The sequence below is a fragment of the Coenobita brevimanus genome, chromosome 47 (assembly GCF_032717465.1).
Source record: "Coenobita brevimanus isolate Jiangsu-jjx chromosome 47, ASM3271746v2, whole genome shotgun sequence".
NCBI classification, from domain to species: Eukaryota; Metazoa; Arthropoda; class Malacostraca; order Decapoda; family Coenobitidae; genus Coenobita; species Coenobita brevimanus.
The window spans coordinates 18,370,350-18,383,572 of NC_137000.1; the positions used below are offsets into that span (position 1 = coordinate 18,370,350).

General features: G+C 42.1%; 1 protein-coding gene across 1 annotated transcript in view; it reads right to left on the reverse strand.

The window, feature by feature from the left end:
- LOC145399104 (uncharacterized) overlaps positions 1–13,223 on the reverse strand; it is a 199,442-nt gene that overhangs the window by 165,115 nt on the left and 21,104 nt on the right. The gene's annotated exons all lie outside the window — the stretch shown is intronic.

Consider the following 13,223-nt stretch of genomic DNA (forward strand, 5'->3'; position numbering starts at 1 on the left):
AGAACGGAAGGAAAGAAGTTAATGGAAGGTGGGAAGAAATGGGAAGAAAGGGAAAAAAAAATGAAAGAAACTGCGGATAAGAAGGAAAGGACGAGTTGAAAAGGGAGTGAAGAGATGAAATGGAAAGAATGTAAGAAAGACAGAGAAAAGGGAGAAAAAGGTGGGAAGGAAAGTGAAAGGAAGAGTAGAAAGAAGGAACAGAAGGCGAGGAAGGGGAGAAAAGGGAGAAACGTGGACAGAAAAAAAAAAGGAAAGGGAAAGGAGGAAAGGGAATTAATGAGAAAGACGAGAAAGTCTGATAAAGAAGGTATGTACTGCATGAACAAGGAAGAGAAGTAAAGGAAAACAGAGAGAGAGAGAGAGAGAGAGAAAATCCTTTTCAGTATCACAGGCCTTTCTTAAGCTATATAAAATCGTTTGGAGGGATATACATATACTGTGTACTCGTACATCTGGGGACAGGATCCCACTGCTACCTGGCGCCAGTGCTTCCACTTTAGGGTATAATACCCCATTTTAGGGTATTTTGACCATCTTTAGTGTAACATTTAGGGTAAGATTAAAATATGCAAAATCTAGGGTAATCAAGCATTTCTTGGGGTATTTCATTCATATTTTAGGGTAATTGTAAAATTTCCATTGACTAGCATGTTAGTGATTCTGAGAGTAATCTAACGTGGAATAAATTGTTAGAATAATCTGTAATTTGCAGGATATGTTGCTATCTGTAAAATCAAACTAGTTTCCCATTAAATTCGCTCAATTATGCCTTTTTTTCCCTCTGATTTGTGTTATCCTCTGATCAGCTGAGTAGTGGCGCACCAGACCCGCTCAGCCTGTTGATATTGTTGATTAGTGTTGCTTGCCTCTCAGGTAAATATTTGACCTTTTCTGGTGTGCAGTACTCTGTCAGCAGTACAATTTCATTGTTCATTTCTGTATGATAACATTCTTAATGTAATAATATGTTTATATTAATAACTACTACCCCTGGGGGTAGGGGGGTTTCAAGAATATTCCCCCAGTATCCCTACTCGTCGTATAAGGTGACTATAAGGGTTGGTGGTGGGTTAGTGCCCCACCCCGTAAAAAGAACTAACAAAACAAGCGAATAAAGCGCCTCGAACAAGGACGGACCATACGTTGACGACCAAGGAACGGACAAAGGACATTCTAAGGATGGGAACGTGGAATGTGAGGAGAGTGAATGATGAAGTGAAAGAGAGAGGGATTGTTCAGGTGCTTGAGGATGCAAGAGTGGATGTATGTGGAATGACTGAAACTAAATGGGGAAGGTGAAAGGGTGAGAGAATGGAAGTATGGCTTAGGAATATGTACGGGAGTTAATGAGAATGAGAGGGCAAGAGAGGGAGTATGTCTGATGATAAGTAAGAAGTGGAAGGAGAATATAAGAGAGTATGGAACAGTGGGTGCAAGGATTGTATGGGTGAGGATGAAAGTAGGTACACAAGCGTGGGCGACTGTATCTGTGTATGTGCCGACAGAGGACCGAGTGGCATGAGCGAAAGATGAGTTTTGGGCGAGTGTAGAAGCACGTATGGATAAGTTTGAGAGGAGCAAGAAAGCGTTCTTGATTGAAGACATGAATGGCAAAGTTGGGAATGTACAAGTGGATGGAGTGGTTGGTCAGTGGGGTGCGCCAGCTGAAGTAGATGGGAATGGTAGTGCTTTGGTGGATATCTGTGCTAGTAAGAGGTTGGCAATAGCCAACACCTTCTTCCGGCATAAGATGATCCACAGGTATACATGAAGAGTCATGAGGAGGATGGACGGTGAACTTGTTGAACGAAAGGCAATGATAGATTACGTGTGTGTGGATGAGCGAATGAGGAGACAAATGCTGGATGCAAGAGTGTGGAAAGGGTGGGGGAATTGAATCTCAGACCATCACTTAGTGATGGCCAAGGTAAGGCTGCAAAGAAAATGGGTGAAGAGACGAATGGGAAACAGCTCCTGTGAAATGAGTGAAGTTGCAAGAGAGTGAGAGTATAAGAGCATAGTGGAAGAAAGATTGGGAAGGTATGAGCTAGAGCAGATGGGAGGGGTGTAAGAAGTATGCAAGATATTCACGGAAGAGATAGGTGCAGCGTGTGAGGCAGTTTGTGGAGTGAGTAGGAGATGCAAGGGTGTGCAAGGGACAGCATGGTGGAATGATGAAGTGAAACAAGCTGTGGAACAAAAGAAGATGGCATATAGTGAATGGCTAGCGAGTATAGGTAAGGGAGAAGATGAGAGAGAGAGAAGTATATATGAGCAGGAGACGGGAGATGAAAAAGGAGAGTAAGCTGAGAGTGGATGAAGAGTTTGGGAGGAATCTGAGTGCAAAATGGAAGGAAAGTAAGAAATTGTTTTGGAAGAAGGTAAAGAAAGCAAGACAGGGTGAAAGGAGAAATAGTAGGGGAATGAAAGATAAGAATAATATATTGTTGGTGGAGAAGAGAGAGAAAAGAGATGGAAGGAGCACTTTGAGGATTTATTGAATGTAGAGAGTGAGAGCAGTGCGAGAATAAGTGGTTGGGAAATGGCTGGGAGAAGAAGAGATGAGAGGAGGGAGGAAGAGATCAGTAGGGCAGAAGTAGTTGAAGCAATGAAGAAGATCATGATGGGAAAGACCCCAGGCTTTGATGGAGTGTGTGGTGAAATGCTGAAGTATGGGGGTGAGATTGTTGTGGAGTGGATATGGAAGTTGTGTAGATTGGCTAGGGAAGAGGGAAGGGTTCCAGAGGACTGGAAATCAGGTATAATTGTTCCTTTATGCAAAGGAAAAGGGGAGAGAGAAGTATATAAAAACCATAGGGGTATTTGCCTTCTTAGTGTGATTGGAAAAATATATGGTAGAATATTTCCTGACAACGTTAGGCATATAACAGTTGGAGAAGAACGAGGGGGATTTAGGAACGGAAAAGGGTGTGTAGATCAGATATTTGTTCTAAGGTGTTTAGTGGAGAAGTATCTAGAGAAAAGAAAGTGTATGCTGCCTGCATGGGCTTGAAGAAAGTATATGACAGAGTGGATAGGCAAGGTAAGGTATGTGAAAGGTATTAAGAATATATGGAGTGGATGGGAAATTGTTGAGTGCTGTGAAGAGCATGTACGAGTGAGCTAGGGCTACGGTGCGAGTGGATGGTGAGTTTTAGTGAATTCTTTGATCTAAATGTGGGGCTGAAACAGGGTTGTGTGATGTCTCCATGGCTGTTTAATATGTTCATGGATGGGGTTGTAAAGGAGGTGCAAGGTAGGGCAGTGGATGTTGGGGTGGTTCTAATAAATGAGGGTGAGATGTGGAAGATTCCGGTGTTGCTGTTTGCTGATGATACAGTATTGTTCGGTGAAGATGAATGAGAGTTACAAGATTTGGTGAATGAATTTGGGACAGTGTGTAAGAAAAGGAATCTGAAGTTATTGTAAACAAGAGTAAAGTTATCGTGTTTGAGAGGAATGAAGTCACAGAATGAACAGTGAGGTTGGATGGTGAGGATATGGAGGATGTGAGTGCATTCAAGTTGTGTGATGAGTAGGGATGGAAGTTTTGGGGATGAACTGCTCGAAAGGGTACAGCAGGGAAGGAAGGTTGTTGGTTCACTGAAAGTGGTGATGAGAAATAGGGAGGTGAGTATGGAGGATAAGAAGTCGCTGCGTGATAGTATTGTGATCCCTACCCTGACGTATGGAAGCGAGGAGTGGACCTTGCTAGAAGAGAACAAGTCACGAGTGAGAGCAGTGGAAATGAGTTACCTGAGAGGAGCATGTGGAGTGACATGGAGGGACAGATTGACGAGTGAAGAATTGAAAGAACGTTGTGAGGTGGATGTGGATGTGATGAGAAAATTAGGAGAAATTCACTGAGGTGGTTTGGACATGTGGAGAGAATGGAGAATGAAAGACTGACTTAGAGGGTGTATGTAGGTGAGGTGGAGGGAGGGAGAGGGAGGGGGAAATCGAGGATGAGGTGGAGAGATGGAGTTGAAAGGTATATGAGGGAGGGGGGGGGAGTGAGTTGGGGGGAGGGCAATCAAATGGTGGGTGACAAAGCAACTTGGAGGCGTTTTGTCTGTGACCCCCCTTTGCGGGATTAGGGCGTCGGGCTATAGACAGATAGATGGATTCTTTTTTCTTTAATCTGCATCCGACATTAAGAGTATGGTACTAATTATTTGATAAGTATGTTCAAATGGTAAATAAACCAGGGGCCAAATGTACAAAATCTTAAGTTATGGCGTCATAAATGTTTTACAGTGCCTACAGACAAAAAAGAATTATTGTGAAAATATATGGTATATAGTCTTTTTAATGATACATTTCTCTTTGGTTGTGTAAGATTGACAAAAGTATCCTAATCATAGGGTTACAATTACGTGAATATTCAAGAAGAAATGCTCATATTTCCAGTCTATGTTGTCTTAGATAAGGCACCATATTTGTTTATTTGTTTTGCCCCTTGGGTAGAGAGAAAGAGAGAGACTTATATATATATATATATATATATATATATATATATATATATATATATATATATGTGTGTGTGTGTGTGTGTGTGTGTGTGTGTGTGTGTGTGTGTGTGTGTGTGTGTGTGTGTGCTGTTTTGAGTCATATCTGAGGCATTCTGTTAGTAGTGTTTTATCAATAGATTAATTTTTAAAAACTCTAAAGCATTAAAAATAAGTGAAGAAAAAATCCACTATTAATGTCAATCTGATGAATCTAGGGGAATTTGCCCAATTTGGGGGCATTTTAGGGAGAAAGTTTAGGGTAAAAAAATATTTACTCGTGGAAGCCCTGCCTGGCGCGTTCCTGGGTAGCGGAAAGGGAAAGACCCTTGCAGATATATTATGTACCGTCTTAGACGGCGCGGACCATGGGACCTACAACAGATAATTATATAGGGCTCCACCGAATATACTGAATAAGGTGGCACAAAAATTACATCTCATCAGAAACTATGTGGCTGGGAGGTGAGATTATTTGTCACAGTCCTCCCAACAAAACATTAATTCTAATGGAAAAGATTTGACGGGCGTTTCTACTGGATCATTTTTAAGGTCCAGCCTCACTGCCTCCTGTGCTTACGGGCAGTGTGCCACCGAAAGTAAGCAGGCACTGTCTCGACAAATTAGAGACCGGGACATTAAACAAACTGAAATCCATGAAGATCTATACATACATACAATGTAAGAAGCCTTGCAGAAGGTTACAAACTTGATAATGACTGAATTAGAAAACATTAACTGGGATATTGTAGGTTTGACTGAGATCCACAGAAAGTATGACAAATTAATTCAGCTGCAAGACAGCAAACACCTATTTCACTACAAAGGAATGCAAAATGAAAGAGTTAGTGCTGTAGGATTTCCATTAACAGAAATCTTGCAGAAAACATTGTTGAATATAGCAGCGTGTCTGACAGAGTGACATGGATTGTAATTAGACTAGGCAAAAGATGCACCCTGAAAGTAACACACGTATGATGCACTGACTTCTCAAGAGACTGAAGGAAGGTGAATTACCCAGCTACATAATATATGCTCATAAAAATTTTGGTGACCCTGCCAGGATAGCTCTATGACAGAATACTGGCAACCTTGGCCAGATGTACGGTGCTCATTCTTACCTAATTAACCCATAATCAGTAATCGTGAGTCTAATGAATATTAGTGATGTAAGAACATTTCCGGATTCTAAGCCTTCCCCAACCTCAGTGAAAACTCTCGCAAGGCGTGAGCTCATGTTGCTTGCCTAGGCCTTACATCTGAGATATTCTGCCAAAATCACTAAGACTGATTACTTGATCTAACATTGGACACCATGTTCGAGCACGGTGCTACTACCGACAATGAGTCCGCAATAGTTAGTGATGAGCCACCAGGTCACAGTGATCTAGCACAAGGTGTTGACCCTGAGGTTTTGGAGCCAGAGATGCCTGTCTCCAGTGATTATTCTGCTGATGATAATGGTGACAAAGTGCAACTTAAGCTAGCCAATTAGGTTGAGAGAACTAGAAGTGCAAGCCCAAATGAGAGAACTAGAGCACAAGCTCAAATGAGAGAACAAGAAACACAAGATAAAATGAGAAAACTAGAAATACAAGCTCAAATGAGACAAAATGAACTGGATCATGAATATAGAGGCGGGCTGATAGTTCACCTCGAGATCATAATTCATCTCTTAGGGAATCTCTTGATGTTACCAAGAACATAAAGCTTACCTCCCTTTAATTAGTAAGATGTCATTAAGTACTTCCAAATGTTTGAAATGGTGGCAGGTCGCTTTTCTTGGTCAAAAGACTCTTGGTCAATACTGTTGCAGAGTGTTTTGAAAGGAAAGGTTCAAGAAGCTTGTATTTCTTTATCAATTGATCAAAGTGCCAACTATGATTGTTGAAAAGTTACCATTCTCAAAACATATGAGCTCGCGCCAGAGGCATATATGCTTAAATTTAGATCCATCTTTAAAAAGAAAGATCAGACTCATGTGGAATACGCTAAAGTACTCAGCTTTATTTGATTAATGGTTGCATTCCAAGAAAGTTAACGATTTCTCTAAATTGAGAGAACTCATGATCTTGGAGAACTTTACTGGCAACATAGATAAGGATGTTGCTACTTACCTAGTACAGAAGATTTAGATACCCTAACTGAGGCTGCCATTGTAGCAGATAATTATAGCATAATTCATTGGCACGAATGTAAGCCTCAGTCATTTGTTAAGGGAAGGAGAGTGGATCAACTAGTTTTTGTGAACCCTTCCTCTTGCAAAGGCAAGTTAATATAAAGTGACACAACTGGGAAAACTGCAACCCCAGAGCGTGTTAGTTCCACTTAAGTGAGGAGTCTTGCCAGAGGGACAGGAAAAAGTGTCAGACTTCCCCATTATTGCAAGAAACCGGGACATTTGGAGGACTGGTGCTGGAAAAAACGTAGGCAAGGTTCCAAAGCTAAACCTATTACTTTGATGAACTCCTGGGGATCTTTTGACAGCAACAGAGAGCAGCCGCCCACTGACAATGTTAGCGATAGTCAGACAAACCTCCAGCAGGTGCATATTGTTGATAAGGCCAGAGTGAAGCAGTCAGTTAGTTGATAGGCTCCTGCAAAGGCATTGTTTGACACTAGTAAAATTGGAGTAGTGCAGCCAACAGGATCAAGTGAGAATGGTAATAAGACTCCATCAGAGTGTCCCCCCCCAAGCAGTATACTAAATGACTCCTCCCCAATTAATCTAATTGCTAATTTCATATCTAAGAGGTTAGTTTCACTTGATGGGAAAGGTGGTAAGGACGCCAATATACTTAGAGACACAGGTGCTTCAAGGTCACTAATGTTGAAGGAGATTGTTGATGTAGCTGACCCAAATGAATGTGTCTTGTTGCAGGGTATAGCTGAGTTTGTATCTGCTCTCCTAGCTAAGGTGAAGCTCCAGTCAGAGTTAGTTACTTGTTCAGTGATTTGGGTGTTGTTGACCAGCTGCCTGTACAACGGATCACTTTCCTTTTGGGTAATTACTTGGCAGGAGGACAAGTACGTGCTGTTCCCTGCATGTCAAAAAATCCCCTAAGTGAGGATAGGCCTAAAGAGCTGGAAGTCGTATATCCTAAATTGTTTCCCGCTTGTGCTGTAACTAGAACTATGACAGCGAAGGCCAGCCATGGTTATGTTGACAATAATGGCAATGCCGATGATGATATTGGGCATGGCGATACCTTCTTTGCCTAGTTGACTGACTCTCAGGTTAATGATTCTCCTCAGATTGATGTAAGTGCAAGATTAGCTGACATGCAAAGATCTGATCCAGAGATTGCCTCCCTAATTGACTCAGCGGTCAAGGAAGATGAATGTGAGTCTGTATTGCCAGAATGTTATTATTTATGGCCAAATATCATGTTAATGAGAAAATGAAGACCTCCTAGTGTCGTTCAAGATAATGAGTGGCAGAGTGTACATCAGGTGGTGGTTCCAAAACCCTATAGCCAACAAATTATGTCCATTGCTCATGACCCCTCTTTAACCCGTCACTAATGGATGAGGAGGATCCTCTCCTGCATCTGACAGCACTTTTACTGCCCTAGAATCTTTCGAGATGTCTCCCGGTTTTGCAGATCATGTCACACTTGCCAGCTAGTCGGAAAGAGCAATAAGCCCATCCCTGCAGCTCCTTTGATTCCTCTACTTGTGTTTAATGTCCCATTCACTAGAGTCCTTGTGGACATTGTCGGTCCTTTGCCTAAAACCTCCTCAGGCCACCAGCACATCCTCACGATGTTAGACATGGCCACTAGATACCCTGAAGCCATTCCCATAAGAAACATTTCAGCTAAATTGGTCATAAAAGAGATGGTGACTTTCTTTACCCGTTTTGGTCTCCCAAAGGAAGTTCAGTTAGATCAAGGCAGCAATTTCAATTCCAGATTTTTCAGACAAACCCTTGAGGAGTTACGAATCTTCCAAAACACTTCCTCAGCTTATCATCCTCAAAGTCAGAGTGCATTAGATATGTATCACTAATCTTTGAAAAGCATGATTAAAAAGGTGTGTGTTAAGGAAAAGGAATGGGACAAGTGTTTCTCCTGCCTACTCGTACTTTTTTGCAACCAGAGATACACCGAGCGAGTCCTTAGGCTCCTCCCCATTTCAGTAAAATTTTGGCCATGAAGTAAGAGGTCTTCTTAAACTACTTGATGAACAGTGGGTCAAGGATGATGACCAAACTAAGTTCCTGGAGTATGTGTCAAAGTTTAAAGAGAGGCTGTCCTTCGGTATAGAATGGATAGCCAGGGAGAACTTGAAGTCATCTCAGGAGCAGATGAAGAGGTGGTATGATCACTCCAAGAAGTTTAGGAATAGAGTGTTTCAACCAGGAGATCAAGTTCTTGTCTCGCTTCCCATTCATTGTCAGCCTCTGCAGACATGTTTTGCAGGCCCTTATGTAGTAGACAGGAGGGTATGTGAAGTTAATTATGCCATCTTAACCCCAGACCAGAGGAAGGAATGAAGGTAGTGCCATGTGAATATGTTGAAGGAGTACCACAGGCGAGACGCAGATCCCTCTAATGCTGCATGCATGGTGTCAGCTATCGAGTTAGTGGAGGACGAGAACTGCTCTTTGACTTTGGACCAAACGACTAGTTGGAGAGAAAACCAGGAGGCATGGAATGCATTAACACTATTCCGGGCCAGCCTTGTGTAACTTTTCTACCCCGTTCCCGGGCCAGGGGTGAGTTTCCCATGAAATGAAGATTTGTTGCCAAGGGATGAATGTGTGCTATTTTAGCAAAAAATTTAATAAAGTCCAGAGATTATTCAACTAATGAGAAAGAACTCCTTGCACATATACTGGCATTGCAACACTTGTCAGTTTATGTTGGTCCAGAGTCAAGTAATTTGATGGTATACACTGATCAACATCCTCTAAAATTTTTGTCCAAATTTAAAACCAAACATCTCTGACTGACCCGCTGGGCCCTATTTCTCCAAGAATACTCCCAAGAGGTTCGTCATGTAAAAGGGGTTACTAACATTCTGGCAGATTACCTGTCCAGGATTTAACTTTATACAGTACCCAGAAATTTCCACTTGGTAAATCTTTCCTCGGGAAAGGTGTCACTGGTGTGGTTACCCAGTGTAACAGGAGATGGAGCAGAGTGGAAATGGTTATAAGTGGAAGAGCTGAAAAGATAAGGAGGGAGATAAGATGAATAGCCGAGATCATTAAATCATTTTTGGGAGTGTCAGTGACACCCGAGTTGGAGAAATTATGACCTCACTATTATTGTGCTATTTACATGGCTGCAACAAAGGCCTCTGTTCCACACAAGGAAGCAAATAATATCACTATATTATTTTGCGTATTTTCTGTTTCTGGGCAGAAAAACATTCACTAATTTTCCATATACTGTGCAGGAGCGACCTTGTCCTTGAAAAAGTGGGTGTGACATACCCTGTATGAGGAGCTAATGAGAACGTTCTCCAATGACTGACCAGCTCTGCCTTCTTAACAACTCCTAATTGGCTAAGAGTTGGGATGCGTTAACCTTTAATTGGTAGCAGAAGCCTCCTTTGTGTTGTAATAGGCTATAGATTATACTTATGACGGAACATTGGTTTGTCAAGTCTATAGAAGCAGAGTAAACTACCATACAAGTGTGGGGAACTAGCGAGAGAGACAGTTTACCACTAGACACATTTGGGTCGCATTTCCCACTAGACACATTCAGACACAGTCTTTCACTTTAATTACAAAACACACAGACTAAACACTATTTCCCTTTTTGATTTACCTCTCCATATAATATCGGTAATCGATACCACCAATACCAGTCAAAAAAAGTAACCGGTATCGTATCGATATGAAATAGCTTTCATCGCCCACCACTAGTAAAAACACCTTTCACGCTGCACAGATGGCAGCCGGGCAACGAGGTCCAGAAAAGAGCAACATCCTTGAAAATGTTGAACCCTCCAACAAAGCTACACTTAAGGTGCCAGAAGCTATGAAGAAAATATGCGAAGTGCAATTTAAAGAGGGTAGTGTGACCCAGAGTTCAGGGATGTCAAAGGTGACTGGTTTAAGAAACCGTCTGAGCCTAGATTCCCCACCCATTCTGCAGTCGACATGGAATTCTTGTACTCCCGTCAGGATGCTGAGCAGAAACCATAGTGGACTACATTCAGTCAGGCACATACTCAGGATGACCCACCCAAAACATCTTCAGGATACATGCCTATCATTCAGGCACCAGTACATGATATTTCCACACTAAACAAGGTTGTGAGCAGAGCTGCGCCTTGCCAAAGTCTTGGGTAACAAGTACGTTGTTCTTACTGTTGACTAAGCATTATTTCTGCAGCTGATGGAACTAAAGTGGAATGTCCCAGAATACAAGGACATCCTTATTCCTTGAATGGGTGGTCTTCACATTGCCATGAACTTCCTTAAAGTTATGGGCCAGGACATGAAAGACAGTGGACTGGCGCTGGTCTGGGAAGAAAGCGGTTTGCTAGGCCTAAATTCCACAGAGAAGGTGATGGATGGAAAACCATATGCCAAGGGTATCCGGGCTCACAAACTGACTTGGCAGGCCCTTTGAAGGATCTTGATTCCACAGATTAAAAGTTTCTTGGAAGCAAAGGATGCCACAATGAGGCAACGATTGTTAGAAGCAGTCAGGGACAACTACGAGGAAATGCTGAGCATTCTTGAATCAGAAAGCTTTTATTGGCATGTCATGGTTTTTTTGGACACATGGGATGAGGAACCAAACTTTCAGTTATGGTTGCAGTATCTGAACATAGTATCGCTCCTGCTACGGTTCATTTGAACCCTGTGCGAAGGGTCCTGGGAAGGCCATCTAGAAGCATTCCATGCCATGCTGCCATTCTTTCATAGGTACAACCACGCCAACTATGCACGCTGGGGCGCCGTTTGCCTTTCGGAAATTAACCAAATTCCCCATGAAGTAAAGCACGTACTCCAGCAAGTAAACTTTGTTGTAAAGGACTCTGACAAACTCCTCAATCAGGTGGATGCTGGCCGCAGTCTCGAATGGCTGAACAGCGTTGGGATTACAAAGACGACATCTGTTCGCAGCTGTTGGGCTGTCTCCTACAATCTACGTGCATGCATCACAGGGCAAACTAGAGAAACGTTTATTATTGCCACTGACAATGAAATCACTCCAAATGAATGTACTCCTGGAAGGGTGAAGCGTGATAACTTAGACGAGAACAACATCCTGGAGGATGTAGTCACGTTCAAGGCTTTTGAATGAGTAGCATCATCGACTCAGCTAAAGAACATTGCCACCAAAGATGTTGTGACGTCAGATATTCAGGAATCGCTCTTAAAGGCAGAGGACTTGCGACAGGCACTGTTAGATGACTGTTACGAAAAGACTAATCGACAAGGATGTGAGCTTGAGAGATAAAATGCATAAAAAAAGGTATTAATTTTTGTTTCATTGTACGAAGTCAGAGTGGAGAGAGGAAAGGGGGAGACAACGGTGATCAAAGCAGACAGGCAAATTTCCCAACGATTGATAACGGCATACCAGGCAGGGAGACCAGTTGATTTGGACAATATACTGAGCCACGAACTGATGGGAGTTCCCATCAGTACTGCTGAAGCTGATTGTTCATTGAGGTCAGGGATGAAGTCGGTACTTACGGATGCCCTTACCAAGGATGTGAAATGCCCCGCTAATCTTGAACTACCGGATGGTGTGAGCACATGTCTTGTCACAGACTACCAGGCCATTGTTGTGCCCTTTGGTAAACCAAGAGAGGCAAAGACATTTGCAGATTATGCTGATAGGTTTGCTGACCACATTGTGAATATCGGCAAACGATTCGACCGCTCTGATGTTGCATTTGACCAATACAGAGACACTGGCACGTCAATCAAGAAGGGAACCAGAGAAAGACGAAAGAAAACCTCACGTCCTATTCGAAGTTTGACAGAGAACAAGAGAGAGATGGGAAGAAAAAAGAAAGAGAAACATCAGTCATATCAAAGAAACCATCAAGAAAGGAAAAAGTGTGAAACAGGTCCGAAGTAAAATGGCACTAGGAAAGCAACAAATTATATCACTGAAAAATCAAAACGGTGAAATCATTAAACGCAGAGATAAGTCGGTGAAGAGAGGTGAAGAATTTTACAAAGAACTGTACGCATCAAAGCCACTAGTACCAATAGCTAACTTTTTAGTTGACACAATGAATTACCTGAGGCCACACCATACGAAGTAAAAAATTCCCTTATAGTTATGAAATGAGGGAAGGCCCCAGTAGAAGATGGAATAGTAGCAGATTTATTCTCGCATGCAGGAAGAGAAACCCACTTATTTACTCAGTGTACAGAGAAGAAAATTTCCAAAACATGATGAAATCCAGTAGTTATTTTGTTTTACAAAAAAGGCAACTCAAAAGATCTTAGTAACTATCGACCCATTAGCTAATTACCAATTACTTATAACCTCTCCACCAAAGTCCTTACGAAAAGAATAACAACAAATTTGGAAGTAAAATGACCGTCAGCAAGCAGGATGCCGAAGCAGGTATTGGACTACTGATTATCTACAATGAATGAATCAGCTAATTCAGAAAACTACACAAGATAATAAACCACTATGCTTAGGTTTTGTTGATTATGAAAAGGCTTTCGACTCAGTGAAGCGCATAACAAATATATATTCATTGCAGGAACAAGGAGTG